Source organism: Telmatherina bonti (assembly GCF_933228915.1).
Source record: "Telmatherina bonti genome assembly, chromosome: 8".
NCBI lineage: Eukaryota > Metazoa > Chordata > Actinopteri > Atheriniformes > Telmatherinidae > Telmatherina > Telmatherina bonti.
Genome location: NC_136626.1, coordinates 39989414 through 40004167, shown reverse-complemented (window position 1 = coordinate 40004167; position 14754 = coordinate 39989414).

Below are 14754 nucleotides of genomic sequence, written 5' to 3'. Positions count from 1 at the left end.
TACGTCCAATCAGAATTTCCAGCAATAAACTCTTTTTGCAGGTGAGTAGATGATAAGAGCCAACGAACATTTTCTTTAAACACGTTTAGTTTGAACTCACATCCTTTTTTAAAACACTGAACAGCAACCTTCTCTAAATGGAGAAAAAGTTTAGATAAAAACTTTCTCTCATTTTTGTTTTGGATACTGTATATACTACTGAACACAGGGCAACAGCCAACAAATCTGAAAAGTCTGAACATTTGAGCATTTTGGTGACGGATGAGATCATTTCTCAAATTCTGCACTCAGCTTTACAGTCTCCAAAGACGAGACACATCACTTATTCATCACCTAATAAAGTGGCTGGAAGTTTTTATTTGTATATTATATATAAATATAAAACTAGTGTCTAAAATACTTTATATTAAGATACTACATTTCACCTAAATCTGCTTTATATAAACTTTGTTCCATATATTCATTCATGCATTCATTTTCTGAACCGCTTAATCCAATTCAGGGTCGCGGGGAAGCTGGAGCCTATCCCAGCTGGCTTTGGGCGAAAGGCAGGGTACACCCTGGACAGCTCGCCAGTCCATCGCAGGGCTGTTCCGTATATATATGGTTTTATTTAATGCATTTTTCATTGTGGAGCTTTTATTTTCTTAATGTGATCCTGGTTTCCTTTTGTGACATCACTTCCTGTTCACGATCTGCTCTTCAGTTCCCCAGCAGCCCCTCTGAGTAGAGGTGAGTCTACTCCATGTAGCGGGAAGGTGAATGTTGGACTCAAACAAGGGCCAGCTGAAGCTCTGGGAGAGGGACAATGCCAGGAATGCCATCAAACGGGGATGATAGGATGACATGTGGTTTGGTCTAGAAATAAAACAGTCATATATATATCTATCTATCTATATATATATATATATATATATATATATATATATATATATATATATATATATATATATATATATATATATATATATATGATATCCTATATATCCTCAAGGAATAATAATAATAATAACTATATTAATCCAAATCCAAGAAAAACCTCACAACATCAGGGGGGGCTCCAGAGAGCAGGATGCGGTCCAGGTCCAGAGCAGCTCAGAGCAATCCAGGAGGGGCCAGAGGCAGAGGCCAAGGTCAGGTCCAGAACAACACAGCAGGTTTACAGACAGACCAGAGAGCAGAATCCAAGAAAGGCTTGCAGACAGTGGTGTAGTCCAGGGTACACGTGGCTATATGGAGTATACCCACTTATTTTTCAGTTAGCATTGAGTAAACCCACTTCTAACGCCCCTGTGATTTTACTTTCACAGTTATACTTGATTCTAGATTGCGCCGTCTGTTGGCAGCAAATTGTAGTAGCTCTGACTTGCTATCTTGATTTCTTTAAAGTACAAAGTCTTCTCCCATAGATATTACCTCAAATTAGGTATTTTTTTCTGAGGATTTCATGCCGGTTCGGAGGGTGTGCTGCAAGGAAGATTTTTTTGCATATTTTTGCTCTTTCAAGACTTGTTATGATGAGTCTCCATGGCAACGAAAGACTTGTTTACAGTTGGGATCAACTGATTAACCTCTCCCAAATCAGGATTATCAGCGAAACAACACATCAAATCCCGATGGAGTTGAAAAGAAAGAGAAGAGGATGCAGAGCGGGAGTCAGAGAGCGGAAAAAGTGATGGAGATTTAAACCATTTCTCCCGACCGTCGTCATGGGTAATGTGAGATTGCTAGCTAACAAAACGAGATGCTAACAAGGTCTCAGAAAGAATACAGAGAGTGCAGTATTATGTGCTTCACCGAGACATGGCTGCATGAACACATCCCTGACTGTAATGTGTCTGTACCGGGCTTTAAAACGGTCCGTGCAGACCGCAGTAGACAACACAGCGGAAAGCTAAAGGGTGGTGGAATTGCAGTGCTGGTTAACCAGCGTTGGTGTCATCCTGGACATGTTACTGTCAAGGAGAAGATATGCACAAGGGACATGGAACTGTTAGCTGTGAGCTTCCGTCCATATTATTTACCCAGAGAGTTTACCTGTGTTATTCTGGTAGCGGTTTATATAATACCTGGTACCGCACCAGACACAGCCTGTGACGTCATCAGCTCCGTCGTTGCTCGGCTACAAACACAGCATCCAAACTCATTCATGGCGATCTCTGGAGACTTCAACAACGTCTCCCTCTCTGCAACTCTACCAACATTCCAGCAGTTTGTCAGCTGCTCCACCAGAGAAAATAAGATGTTGGACTTATTTTATGCAAATATGAATAATGGATACAGTTGTTCTGCCCTGCCTCCTTTAGGAAGATCTGACCATAATCTGGTTCTTCTCACCTCCACCTACAAGCCCATCGTTCAGCAGCAACCAGTCATCACAGAGACTATCAAAATCTGGTCTGCTGAAGCTGAAGATGCTCTTAGAGGAGGCTTTGAGGCTACAGACTGGAACGTCCTCTGTGAACCTCATGGAGACGACATCAACGCCATGACTGAGTGTGTGACAGATTACATAAACTTCTGTGTGGACAGCATCGTCCCAACAAGAACAGTGAGGTGCTTCCCCAATAACAAACCCTGGATCACCAGTGACCTGAAAAAGCTGCTGAACATCAAAAAGAAAGCCTTCAGGGATGGAGACAGGGAGTTATTGAGGGCAACACAAAAGCAACTTAAAACCCAAACTAAGAAGTGCAAGGAGGACTACAGGAAGAAGTTAGAAAGTCAGCTCCAGCAGAATAACGTGAGGGATGTGTGGTCTGGAATGAAGAAGATCACCAGGGGGACCAGCCTGATGGAGGTCTGGACAGAGCTAATGAGCTGAACATATTCTTCAACAGGTTCAGTTCACCCCCTACCTCCAGCCCAACAGACCACACACCCTCCATAAGCCCACTGCTTTCCTGTCACGCCTCCAATCTGTCACCCTGCAGCTCAGTCATGGACCAGAACACAGCTTCATCTCCCTCCACATCAGAGATGTCATGGGACCAGAGAAGCTGGAGAGCAACCCGCCCCGCCACGGACAAAGTTGCTCGTATGAAACTACACAAGCACTCGGAGAGCGGAAACCTGCGCCAAGCACAATATTAAAGAATCCTTTTAAAACATTCCTGGATCCAAACGGTGATCCGGATCACCACCAGAATTGAATCAGTTTTTCATTTTCACGTTTCCAACAACTCTTAAAATTTTTATAAAAATCCGTCCGTAACCTTTTGAGTTATCTCGAGCATAAAGATGTAAAAACACAACCTCCTTGGTGGAGGTAACAACTGGGTTCATTGTGCATAAACCAGACATCACCCCCCCCGCAGTGACCCCTCCCCACTGCAGACCTGCTTCTCCTGGAGGATGTATGGACCTGACGAAAAAGAACTTTTTTCTTGTTCTTGTAGCCTGGAGAAGCAAGAACTCAGTTCTTGCTTCTCATGGAGGATGGAACAAGCTTTATTCTTGGTTGAGTCTCTCAGACTGGCCATTGGTCTAAAAAATGGAAACCCAATGACAAGCTCACAGAGACCCAGAGAAGGCGGCAGAATTCCTCTCAGAACTTTGCTGGTAATTAAGGGCCACAGTCTGATACAATGTATAACATTGTGGCTCCAAAGATTAAAAATGACTCAAAGGACACCCAAAAATGCATTGCTTGGCATCTTTACTGGCACATGGCATGGAGTATCAGTACAAAGGGCAATGATCACATGACCTCAGCTTCCTGGAAATAGAATCGGACCAGGTGTAGTGCCTCTGTAACCTAAAGCTCCCTCTAGCTGAAACATTAAGGAAACTACATCCCATTCCTTCTCAAGTCTGCATGCGATAACAGAACAAATTACTCAACCTGGTATAGGATACGGTTGACATAAATTTCATGGTTTAATGTAAATGTATGGCTAAAATGTCAGATTTTCAGTCTAAACTGTAAGAACCTTGAACACCATAAACATAAAAACAAATAATATTGCTAATCCTATCAACTGTAATTCCTGCAGTGCTAAAAATTCCATTTTTATCATTAAAGATCTATAATAATCTGGAGGGCACATCTCTCTAGTAGAGCGCCTTGAGGGTGGTGTTGACTATTCCTGCGGTCTTGGTTGAGATTCACTTCCTGGTGTCGGTGGATCACACACAGAGTCTGTCACAGGAGTTGGAAAGTTCGAAGGTTGTACCTCAGGAACCAGGACCTGTTCTGGTGTCACAGGAGATGGAATGCTCACAACCAGAGGAATACTGGGATCAACCTCCGAAACACCACTTTGTTGTCTTTTCGTGATTTGGTCAATATGTCTTCTCCAAATCTATCTATTTCCAATTAGGACCTCACGTGACATGGGACCTGTACAGCTTTCAATTATATCAGGGATCCTCTTGGGACTATATCCAAAGAATGGATTCCCAGGGGAAAAACTTCTGAGTTTTGTGTGTTTGTCATGATTCATCTTTTGTTTTCACTGTTTCTTGTCATAAACAGCAGATCAAAGGAGATCTGGGCCTCTGAGACATCAGCAGTTCAACTGGGCACAGGCCTGTAGTAGAGCGTGGAGTGATTCTGTAACTAAACAATAATCTGGACTTTTGTTTCCAAACTCGGAACAAAAGTGGACTTGCATAATCCACATGAAGTCAAGTCCATGGCTTCTCTGGCCATTCCCAGGGATGCCAAGGGGCTGCAGACATACAATTCTGTTGACAGGCATCACACTGGCTGACTTCCCTCTCAACATCCTAATCCATCTGTGACCACCAAACATATGACCTAGCCAGTCCCTTCATCTGATACATCCCTGGGTGGGACTGCTGCTACAATTTCAACAACATTTTCTGTCCTCTCCATGGAATAATGACCACAGAACACATCCATCTTGCACACTGAGCTCCAAGTGTCGAGTGAAGTAAGTCACGAGGTCAGAATCCACTGATGAAGGCCATCCTTTCAGTAAAAACTCATGCACACGAGACAACGTAACATCTCTAAATGTACAATGTCGTATTTGTGCAGTGGTCACTGGCGCATCATCCAGAATCAGTGCCAGAGTCTCCTCATCATATATGGTGTCTGGCAGGGAAACCTACAAAGAGCCTCTGCATTTACATGCTGCCTCCCAGGCCTGTAAACAATTTTATACTCTCTATGGCCCTGAGCCATACTGACCAACGCTGGACATGCGGAGACACCATCTGAGGAACAGGTTTAGTTTCATTAAACAGGGATATTAAAGGCTTGTGGTCAGTCACAACTTTAAAGTTCCGGCCATTAAGGTATTATCTTAATTCCAAAGATTACAGCTAAGCCTTCTTTGTCTAACTGTGAATACTTCTTCTCAGCTGGCGCTAAGGTGCGAGACACAAAAACAATCAGTTTTTTCATTCCATTTTCCATTCTGTGGTACAAAAGGGCTCCAACCCCATAAGGTGAGGCATCACATGCCAAAATGAAAGCTCTTTCACTAGAATAATGCACCAAGACATCACCTGATGCTATAAAGGGGCGAGCAAGGTAGCTAGATTAGGAAGGAAATGGTTGTAATAGATCAACAAACCTGAATAGGCTTTGACCTCTGTCACTGAAGATGGGCTGGGAGCATCAACAATAGCTTTTACCTTCGCCTCCACTGGGTGAACCCCATCAGCACTTATTTCATGTCCCAGATACTAAACTTTATCTGCCAGCAATGTACATTTGCTTCATTTTAATGTAAGACCAGCACTTTGTAACCTAATCAACACCTCATCCAGGGTTTTTAGGTGTGCCTGTTGGGTGGCCCCTGTAATCAGGATATCATCCAGATATACAGCAACATGGGGTATTCCCCGAAGAACCCCCTCCATGGTTTTTTGGAATATTGCTGGAGCTGATGATACACCAAACGGTAGTCTATTTTATGTAAACATGCCACGATGCATATTCACAGTAAAATACTCTTGGGCTCATCATCCATTTGTACCTTTTGATAGGCATGACTCATGTCCAGTTTGGTGAATTGTTTTTCACCTGCCAATGTAGCCATCAAATCCTCAACCTTGGGTAAGAGGTACTGTTCAGGGACAGAGACTTTATTTACAGCTGTCTTATAATCTCCACACAATCTACAGTCCCCATCTGGTTATAGCAGAGGAACCACTGGAGCAGCAATATCAGAATACTGGACAGGAGTAATGATACATTCTTTTAACAATAATTCACAGCATGGGGAACAGACCGAGGTCTGTAACGAGGTATAGCATTATCAGGTGCATGAATAGCTGCTTTAAAGCCTTTGAATGTTCTCAGCACCTCTTTAAACACTCCTTTCTTCAGTGTCAGGAGATTTGAGGGGTTTGCAGTGTGAACTTGCTCTATGTTCCGAGACTGTGGGAAGGGTGTCAAAGGCTTCATTTCAGACCAGTCTAGCTTAATATGCTTCAGCCACCCTCGTCCTATGAGGTTTGAACCTGTACCTTTAAGCACCATGATAGGCAAGATCTTTTCCTGCCAAAAAACCATAAACTACCTCTCTTTCTCCCCTCTGCACAGAGCTAGGAGCCAGTTTTACAGCATTACATTGCAGTGAACAACAGTCAGTGTTTAGTATGCAAATGAGTTGACAAGAAGCCTGATTGTTGTGTCAGATTTCTCTCTTGAGCAGACATTTGAGGTGGGCGTGGTTAACACGGAAATGCACGAGGCGGACAGTTGCCGCTGGTTATACGTAAAATGGATGTTTTTTGTTTTTTTTGTCTTGTCCAGCATTTAAGCAGCAGACTGATGTTCTGGATGTTCTGCTGAGCAAATTTACTTTGCCAAGGGGAACTTTATAGATGATCCCCTTGACTTTCTGAATTCAGATTTTATTTTTCTATTTGTTTTGGACAATTGTTTGGATTGCAGAGTTTATGCTGCTGGGCCAGACCGGAGGGGACAGAAGAGGGACAGAAAGAGAACAGAAAAGAAGAGAAAACAGAAAACAAAAGAAAGAGATAAATGCATCCGCGCATACACACATACATAAAGTCTATACATACATATTTACATTCACACACACACACACACACACACACACACACACACACACACACACACACACACACAAACATACATATATATATATATATATATATATATATATATATATATATATATATATATATATATATATATATATATATATATATATATATATATATATATATATATATATGTACACACCCACACAAGCCAACACTAGATTCATGGTCCCTGTGGAGACCAAAACCATTGACAATCAGTACGACCAGAAACTAGCAAGGTAAATCAAAAAGACAGAAAGAGAGCTACGTGCTGCTGATGAATAAACCTGCTGGATGACTCAGTGACTGTGACACATGCAGAACATTCATGCAGAACATTTAGAGTGGAACGTGTTCAGAGAAGAGTGATCATGCCAATGTGACCCTGCCCACACAATGTGACCCCACCAACCCACGGCAAGAGGCAGGCCAGGAGAACCCAAAGAGGCGGGCAACGACAGTCACCCCCAAGCACAGACCCCAACCACCCCACTCCGGCGCCAGCCATGCATCCGCCCAGGAGGTAGCGAAGGAGGGCCCTCGCCAGAGACCCCCACCCACACACCCCCACCCCTCTATCCACAACCACACCCCTCCCACAAAGGCTAACCCCCATCCCCACCCATCTGCACACACCCCCATCCTATTGCACCTTACCCACCCATATCCCCAACCCTGCCCCCCCCCCTTTTATGTGGAAACATAAAACTGTTCCAAAAGCCAAACCATAAAACTGCTCCACAGGCGAGGAACATAAAACTGTTCCAAAGGCGAGGACCATAAAACTGGTCCAAAGGCGAAGACTATAAAACTGTTCCAAAGGCGAGGACCATAAAACTGTTCCAAAGGCGAGGACCATAAAACTGTTCCAAAGGCGAGGACCATAAAACTGTTCCAAAGGTGAGGACCATAAAACAGGTCCACAGGCGAGGACCATAAAACAGTTCCAAAGGCGAGGACCATAAAACTGTTCCAAAGGCAAGGACCATAAAACTGTTCCAAAGGCGAGGACCATAAAACTGTTCCAAAGGCGAGGACCATAAAACTGTTCCAAAGGCGAGGACCATAAAACTGTTCCAAAGGCGAGGACCATAAAACAGGTCCAAAGGCGAGGACCATAAAACAGTTCCAAAGGCGAGGACCATAAAACTGTTCCAAAGGCAAGGACCATAAAACTGTTCCAAAGGCGAGGACCATAAAACTGTTCCAAAGGCGAGGACCATAAAACTGTTCCAAAGGCGAGGACCATAAAACTGTTCCAAAGGCGAGGACCATAAAACTGTTCCAAAGGCGGGGACCATAAAACAGTTCCAAAGGCGGGGACCAAAAAACTGTTCCAAAGGTGAGGACCATAAAACTGTTCCAAAGGCAAAGACGATAAAACTGTTCCAAAGGCGAGGACCATAAAACAGGTCCAAAGGCGAGGACCATAAAACTGTTCCAAAGGCAAGGACCATAAAACAGTTCCAAAGGCGAGGACCATAAAACTGTTCCAAAGGCGGGGACCATAAAACTGTTCCAAAGGCGAGGACCATAAAACTGTTCCAAAGGCGAGGACCATAAAACTGTTCCAAAGGCGGGGACCATAAAACAGTTCCAAAGGCGGGGACCAAAAAACTGTTCCAAAGGTGAGGACCATAAAACTGTTCCAAAGGCAAAGACGATAAAACTGTTCCAAAGGTGAGGAACATAAAACTGTTCCAAAGGCAGGGACCATAAAACTGGTCCAAAGGCAAAGACGATAAAACTGTTCCAAAGGTGAGGAACATAAAACTGTTCCAAAGGCGGGGACCATAAAACTGGTCCAAAGGTGAAGACTATAAAACTGTTCCAAAAGTGAGGACCATAATACTGTTCCAAAGGCGAGGACCATAAAACTGTTCCAAAGGTGAGGTCCATAAAACTGTTCCAAAGGCGAGGACCATAAAACAGTTCCAAAGGCGAGGACCATAAAACTGTTCCAAAGGCGAGGACCATAAAACAGTTCCAAAGGCGAGGACAATAAAACTGTTCCAAAGGTGAGGACCATAAAACTGTTCCAAAGGCGAGGACCATAAAACTGTTCCAAAGGTGGAACTATAAAACTGTTCCAAAAGCCAAAACATAAAATTGTTCCACAGGCGAGGAACATAAAACTGTTCCAAAGGCGAGGACCATAAAATTGTTCCAGAGGCGAGGACCATAAAACTGTTCCAAAGGTGAGGACCATAAAAGCGTTCCAAAGGCGAGGACCATAAAACTGTTCCAAAGGTGAGGACCATAAAAGCGTTCCAAAGGCGAGGACCATAAAACTGTTCCAAAGGCGAGGACCATAAAACTTCCAAAGGCGAGGACCATAAAACAGTTCCAAAGGTGGAACTATAAAACTGTTCCAAAAGCCAAAACATAAAACTGTTCCACAGGCGAGGAACATAAAACTGTTCCAAAGTGTGTGTGAGACTTAGACTAATGGACCTAACTTTACTGATCCCTTTTGGATGACTCTCTGAGAGAAATTAAAAATTCCAGCAGGAAAAGTAGCATGCACATGAAAATTAAATAAATAAACAAGTAAAAAATAAACGTACCTTAAGAATAATAGGTAAATAAAATTAAAAAATTATGAAACAAACAAGTGACCATCTGGACCCCGTTCTCCACTGCATCTTCTATGTCCTAGCTCCCCCCAGTGAGGAGTTGTAGAGTGTGATGGCATGATGAATCCTGTTGGTTCTACATTCAGGAAGCAGCAGCCTACCACTGAATAGGCTCCCCTGTTTGCTGAGGGCAGTGTTGCTGGCATTGTCCATCATGTCCATCCATTTGTCCAGAGGCCTCTGCCACCGTCACCAGAGAGTCCATCTTCATGGACCAGAGAGACCACAGAGCCAGCCTGCCTGATCAGTTTATCCAGTGCCCCCCCCCTTCCCCGAGATATCCTGTCTCATAGAAATGCAGAAAAACTGGTCCATATCTTTGTTACTTCCAGACTGGATTACTGCAGTTTCTTATTATATTCTGTCCCAGATATGCCCTGATCCAAAATGCTGCAGCCAGGCTTCTGATGAGAACCAGAGGAGAGATCACAATTTTAGCGTCTTTCGATTGGCTCCCTGTTAAATCCAAAATGGAGTTTAAACTTGTCTCTTGTCTTCACAATGTAAGCACCTTTAAGGCTGGTGACCATAACGTACTGTTTGACCTAACTTATCTAACCCTATGGTTTTACAAAGTCAGGATTAATAAATGTAATATCTGGTACACATTCATTTAGTTACACATATTTCAGTCATTAACATTTGATATCTTGATATTATTTAACACCATAAATGCATACATTTAGTATAGCGGCATAGCACTTCATTTCTGGTTATTTATCTGTGATGAATCAGTGTCCTGTCAGCCTGCAAGATGGGTTCTATGGGTTCTGAGTTGGAAGGGGGAAGAGTGGAATGGGAGGAAGAGTTGGATGGGAGGAAGAGTACGATGGGAGGAAGAGTGGGATGGGAGGAAGAGTAGGATGGGAGGAAGAGTACGATGGGAGGAAGAGTGGGATGGGAGGAAGAGTAGGGTGGAAGGAAGAGTGGGATGGAAGGAAGAGTAGGATGGGAGGAAGAGTACGATGGGAGGAAGAGTGGGATGGGAGGAAGAGTAGAATCGGAGGAAGAGTACTATGGGAGGAAGAGTAGGATGGGAGGAAGAGTACGATGGGAGGAAGAGTGGGATGGGAGGAAGAGTAGGATGGGAGGAAGAGTACGATGGGAGGAAGAGTGGGATGGGAGGAAGAGTAGGATGGGAGGAAGAGTGGGATGGGAAGAAGAGTGGGATGGAAGGAAGAGTAGAATGGGAGGAAGAGTACTCTGGGAGGAAGAGTAGGATGGGAGAAAAAGTAGGATGGGAGGAAGAGTGGGATGGGAGGAAGAGTAGGATGGGAGGAAGAGTGGGATGGGAGGAAGAGTAGGATGGGAGGAAGAGTGGGATGGGAGGAAGAGTAGGATGGGAGGAAGAATGGGATGGGAGGAAGAGTGGGATGGGAGGAAGAGTAGGATGGGAGGAAGAGTAGGACGGAAGGAAGAGTAGGATGGGAGGAAGAGTGGGATGGGAGGAAGAGTGGGATGGGAGGAAGAGTAGGATGGGAGGAAGAGTGGGATGGGAGGAAGAATGGGATGGGAGGAAGAGTGGGATGGGAGGAACAGTAGAATCGGAGGAAGAGTAGGATGGGAGGAAGAGTAGGACGGAAGGAAGAGTAGGATGGGAGGAAGAGTGGGATGGGAGGAAGAGTAGGATGGGAGGAAGAGTGGGATGGGAGGAAGAATGGGATGGGAGGAAGAGTAGGATGGGAGGAAGAGTGGGATGGGAGGAAGAGTAGGATGGGAGGAAGAGTGGGATGGGAGGAAGAATGGGATGGGAGGAAGAATGGGATGGGAGGAAGAGTGGGATGGGAGGAAGAGTAGGATGGGAGGAAGAGTAGGACGGAAGGAAGAGTAGGATGGGAGGAAGAGTGGGATGGGAGGAAGAGTAGGATGGGAGGAAGAGTGGGATGGGAAGAAGAGTGGGATGGGAGGAAGAGTGGGATGGGAGGAAGAGTAGGATGGGAGGAAGAGTGGGATGGGAAGAAGAGTGGGATGGGAGGAAGAGTGGGATGGGAGGAAGAGTGGGATGGGAGGAAGAGTAGAATGGGAGGAATAGTACTCTGGGAGGAAGAGTAGGATGGGAGGAAGAGTAGAATGGGAGGAATAGTACTCTGGGAGGAAGAGTAGGATGGGAGGAAGAGTAGGACGGAAGGAAGAGTAGGATGGGAGGAAGAGTGGGATGGGAGGAAGAGTAGAATGGGAGGAATAGTACTCTGGGAGGAAGAGTGGGATGGGAGGAAGAGTAGAATGGGAGGAATAGTACTCTGGGAGGAAGAGTAGGATGGGAGGAAGAGTAGGACGGAAGGAAGAGTAGGATGGGAGGAAGAGTGGGATGGGAGGAAGAGTGGGATGGGAGGAAGAGTGGGATGGGAGGAAGAGTGGGATGGGAGGAAGAGTAGGATGGGAGGAAGAGTGGGATGGGAAGAAGAGTGGGATGGAAGGAAGAGTAGAATGGGAGGAATAGTACTCTGGGAGGAAGAGTAGGATGGGAGGAAGAGTGGGATGGGAGGAAGAGAAGGATGGCAGGAAGAGTGGGATGGGAGGAAGAGTAGGATTGGAGGAAGAGTAAGATGGGAGGAAGAGTGGGATGGGAGGAAGAGTGGGATGGGAGGAAGAGTACTCTGGGAGGAAGAGTAGGATGGGAGAAAAAGAAGGATGGGAGGAAGAGTGGGATGGGAGGAAGAATGGGATGGGAGGAAGAGTGGGATGGGAGGAACAGTAGAATCGGAGGAAGAGTAGGATGGGAGGAAGAGTAGGACGGAAGGAAGAGTAGGATGGGAGGAAGAGTGGGATGGGAGGAAGAGTAGGATGGGAGGAAGAGTGGGATGGGAGGAAGAATGGGATGGGAGGAAGAGTACGATGGGAGGAAGAGTAGAATCGGAGGAAGAGTACGATGGGAGGAAGAGTGGGATGGGAGGAAGAGTGGGATGGGAGGAAGAGTACTCTGGGAGGAAGAGTAGGATGGGAGAAAAAGTAGGATGGGAGGAAGAGTAGGATGGGAGGAAGAGTGGGATGGGAGGAAGAGTAGGATGGGAGGAAGAGTGGGATGGGAGGAAGAGTAGGATGGGAGGAAGAATGGGATGGGAGGAAGAGTGGGATCGGAGGAAGAGTGGGATGGGAGGAAGAGTGGGATGGGAGGAAGAGTGGGATGGGAGGAAGAATGGGATGGGAGGAAGAATGGGATGGGAGGAAGAGTAGGATGGGAGGAAGAGTAGGACGGAAGGAAGAGTGGGATGGGAGGAAGAGTGGGATGGGAGGAAGAGTGGGATGGGAGGAAGAGTGGGATGGGAGGAAGAATGGGATGGGAGGAAGAATGGGATGGGAGGAAGAGTAGGATGGGAGGAAGAGTGGGATGGGAGGAAGAGTAGGATGGGAGGAAGAGTGGGATGGGAGGAAGAATGGGATGGGAGGAAGAATGGGATGGGAGGAAGAGTGGGATGGGAGGAAGAGTAGGATGGGAGGAAGAGTAGGGTGGGAGGAAGAGTAGAATGGGAGGAAGAGTTGGATGGGAGGAAGAGTATGATGGGAGGACGAGTAGGATGGGAGGAAGAGTTGGAAGGGGGGGAAGAGTAGAATGGGAGGAAGAGTAGGATGGGAGGAAGAGTTGGAAGGGGGAAGAGTGGGATGGGAGGAAGAGTGGGATGGGAGGAAGAGAAGAATCGGAGGAAGAGTACGATGGGAGGAAGAGTGGGATGGGAGGAAGAGTAGGAGGGGAGGAAGAGTACGATGGGAGGAAGAGTGGGATGGGAGGAAGAGTAGGATGGGAGGAAGAGTGGGATGGGAGGAAGAATGGGATGGGAGGAAGAATGGGATGGGAGGAAGAGTGGGATGGGAGGAAGAGTAGGATGGGAGGAAGAGTAGGACGGAAGGAAGAGTAGGATGGGAGGAAGAGTGGGATGGGAGGAAGAGTAGGATGGGAGGAAGAGTGGGATGGGAAGAAGAGTGGGATGGGAGGAAGAGTAGGATGGGAGGAAGAGTGGGATGGGAAGAAGAGTGGGATGAAGGAAGAGTAGAATGGGAGGAAGAGTGGGATGGGAAGAAGAGTGGGATGGGAAGAAGAGTGGGATGGAAGGAAGAGTAGAATGGGAGGAATAGTACTCTGGGAGGAAGAGTAGGATGGGAGGAAGAGTAGGATGGGAGGAAGAGTGGGATGGGAAGAAGAGTGGGATGGAAGGAAGAGTAGAATGGGAGGAATAGTACTCTGGGAGGAAGAGTAGGATGGGAGGAAGAGTGGGATGGGAGGAAGAGAAGGATGGCAGGAAGAGTGGGATGGGAGGAAGAGTAGGATTGGAGGAAGAGTAAGATGGGAGGAAGAGTACGATGGGAGGAAGAGTAGAATCGGAGGAAGAGTACGATGGGAGGAAGAGTGGGATGGGAGGAAGAGTGGGATGGGAGGAAGAGTAGGAGGGGAGGAAGAGTACGATGGGAGGAAGAGTGGGATGGGAGGAAGAGTAGGATGGGAGGAAGAATGGGATGGGAGGAAGAATGGGATGGGAGGAAGAGTGGGATGGGAGGAAGAGTAGGATGGGAGGAAGAGTAGGACGGAAGGAAGAGTAGGATGGGAGGAAGAGTGGGATGGGAGGAAGAGTAGGATGGGAGGAAGAGTGGGATGGGAAGAAGAGTGGGATGGAAGGAAGAGTAGAATGGGAGGAATAGTACTCTGGGAGGAAGAGTAGGATGGGAGGAAGAGTAGGACGGAAGGAAGAGTAGGATGGGAGGAAGAGTGGGATGGGAGGAAGAGTGGGATGGGAGGAAGAGTGGGATGGGAGGAAGAGTAGGATGGGAGGAAGAGTGGGATGGGAAGAAGAGTGGGATGGGAAGAAGAGTGGGATGGAAGGAAGAGTAGAATGGGAGGAATAGTACTCTGGGAGGAAGAGTAGGATGGGAGGAAGAGTGGGATGGGAGGAAGAGAAGGATGGCAGGAAGAGTGGGATGGGAGGAAAAGTAGGATTGGAGGAAGAGTAAGATGGGAGGAAGAGTACGATGGGAGGAAGAGTAGAATCGGAGGAAGAGTACGATGGGAGGAAGAGTGGGATGGGAGGAAGAGTAGGATGGGAGGAAGAGTACTCTGGGAGGAAGAGTAGGATGGGAGAAAAAGAAGGATGGGAGG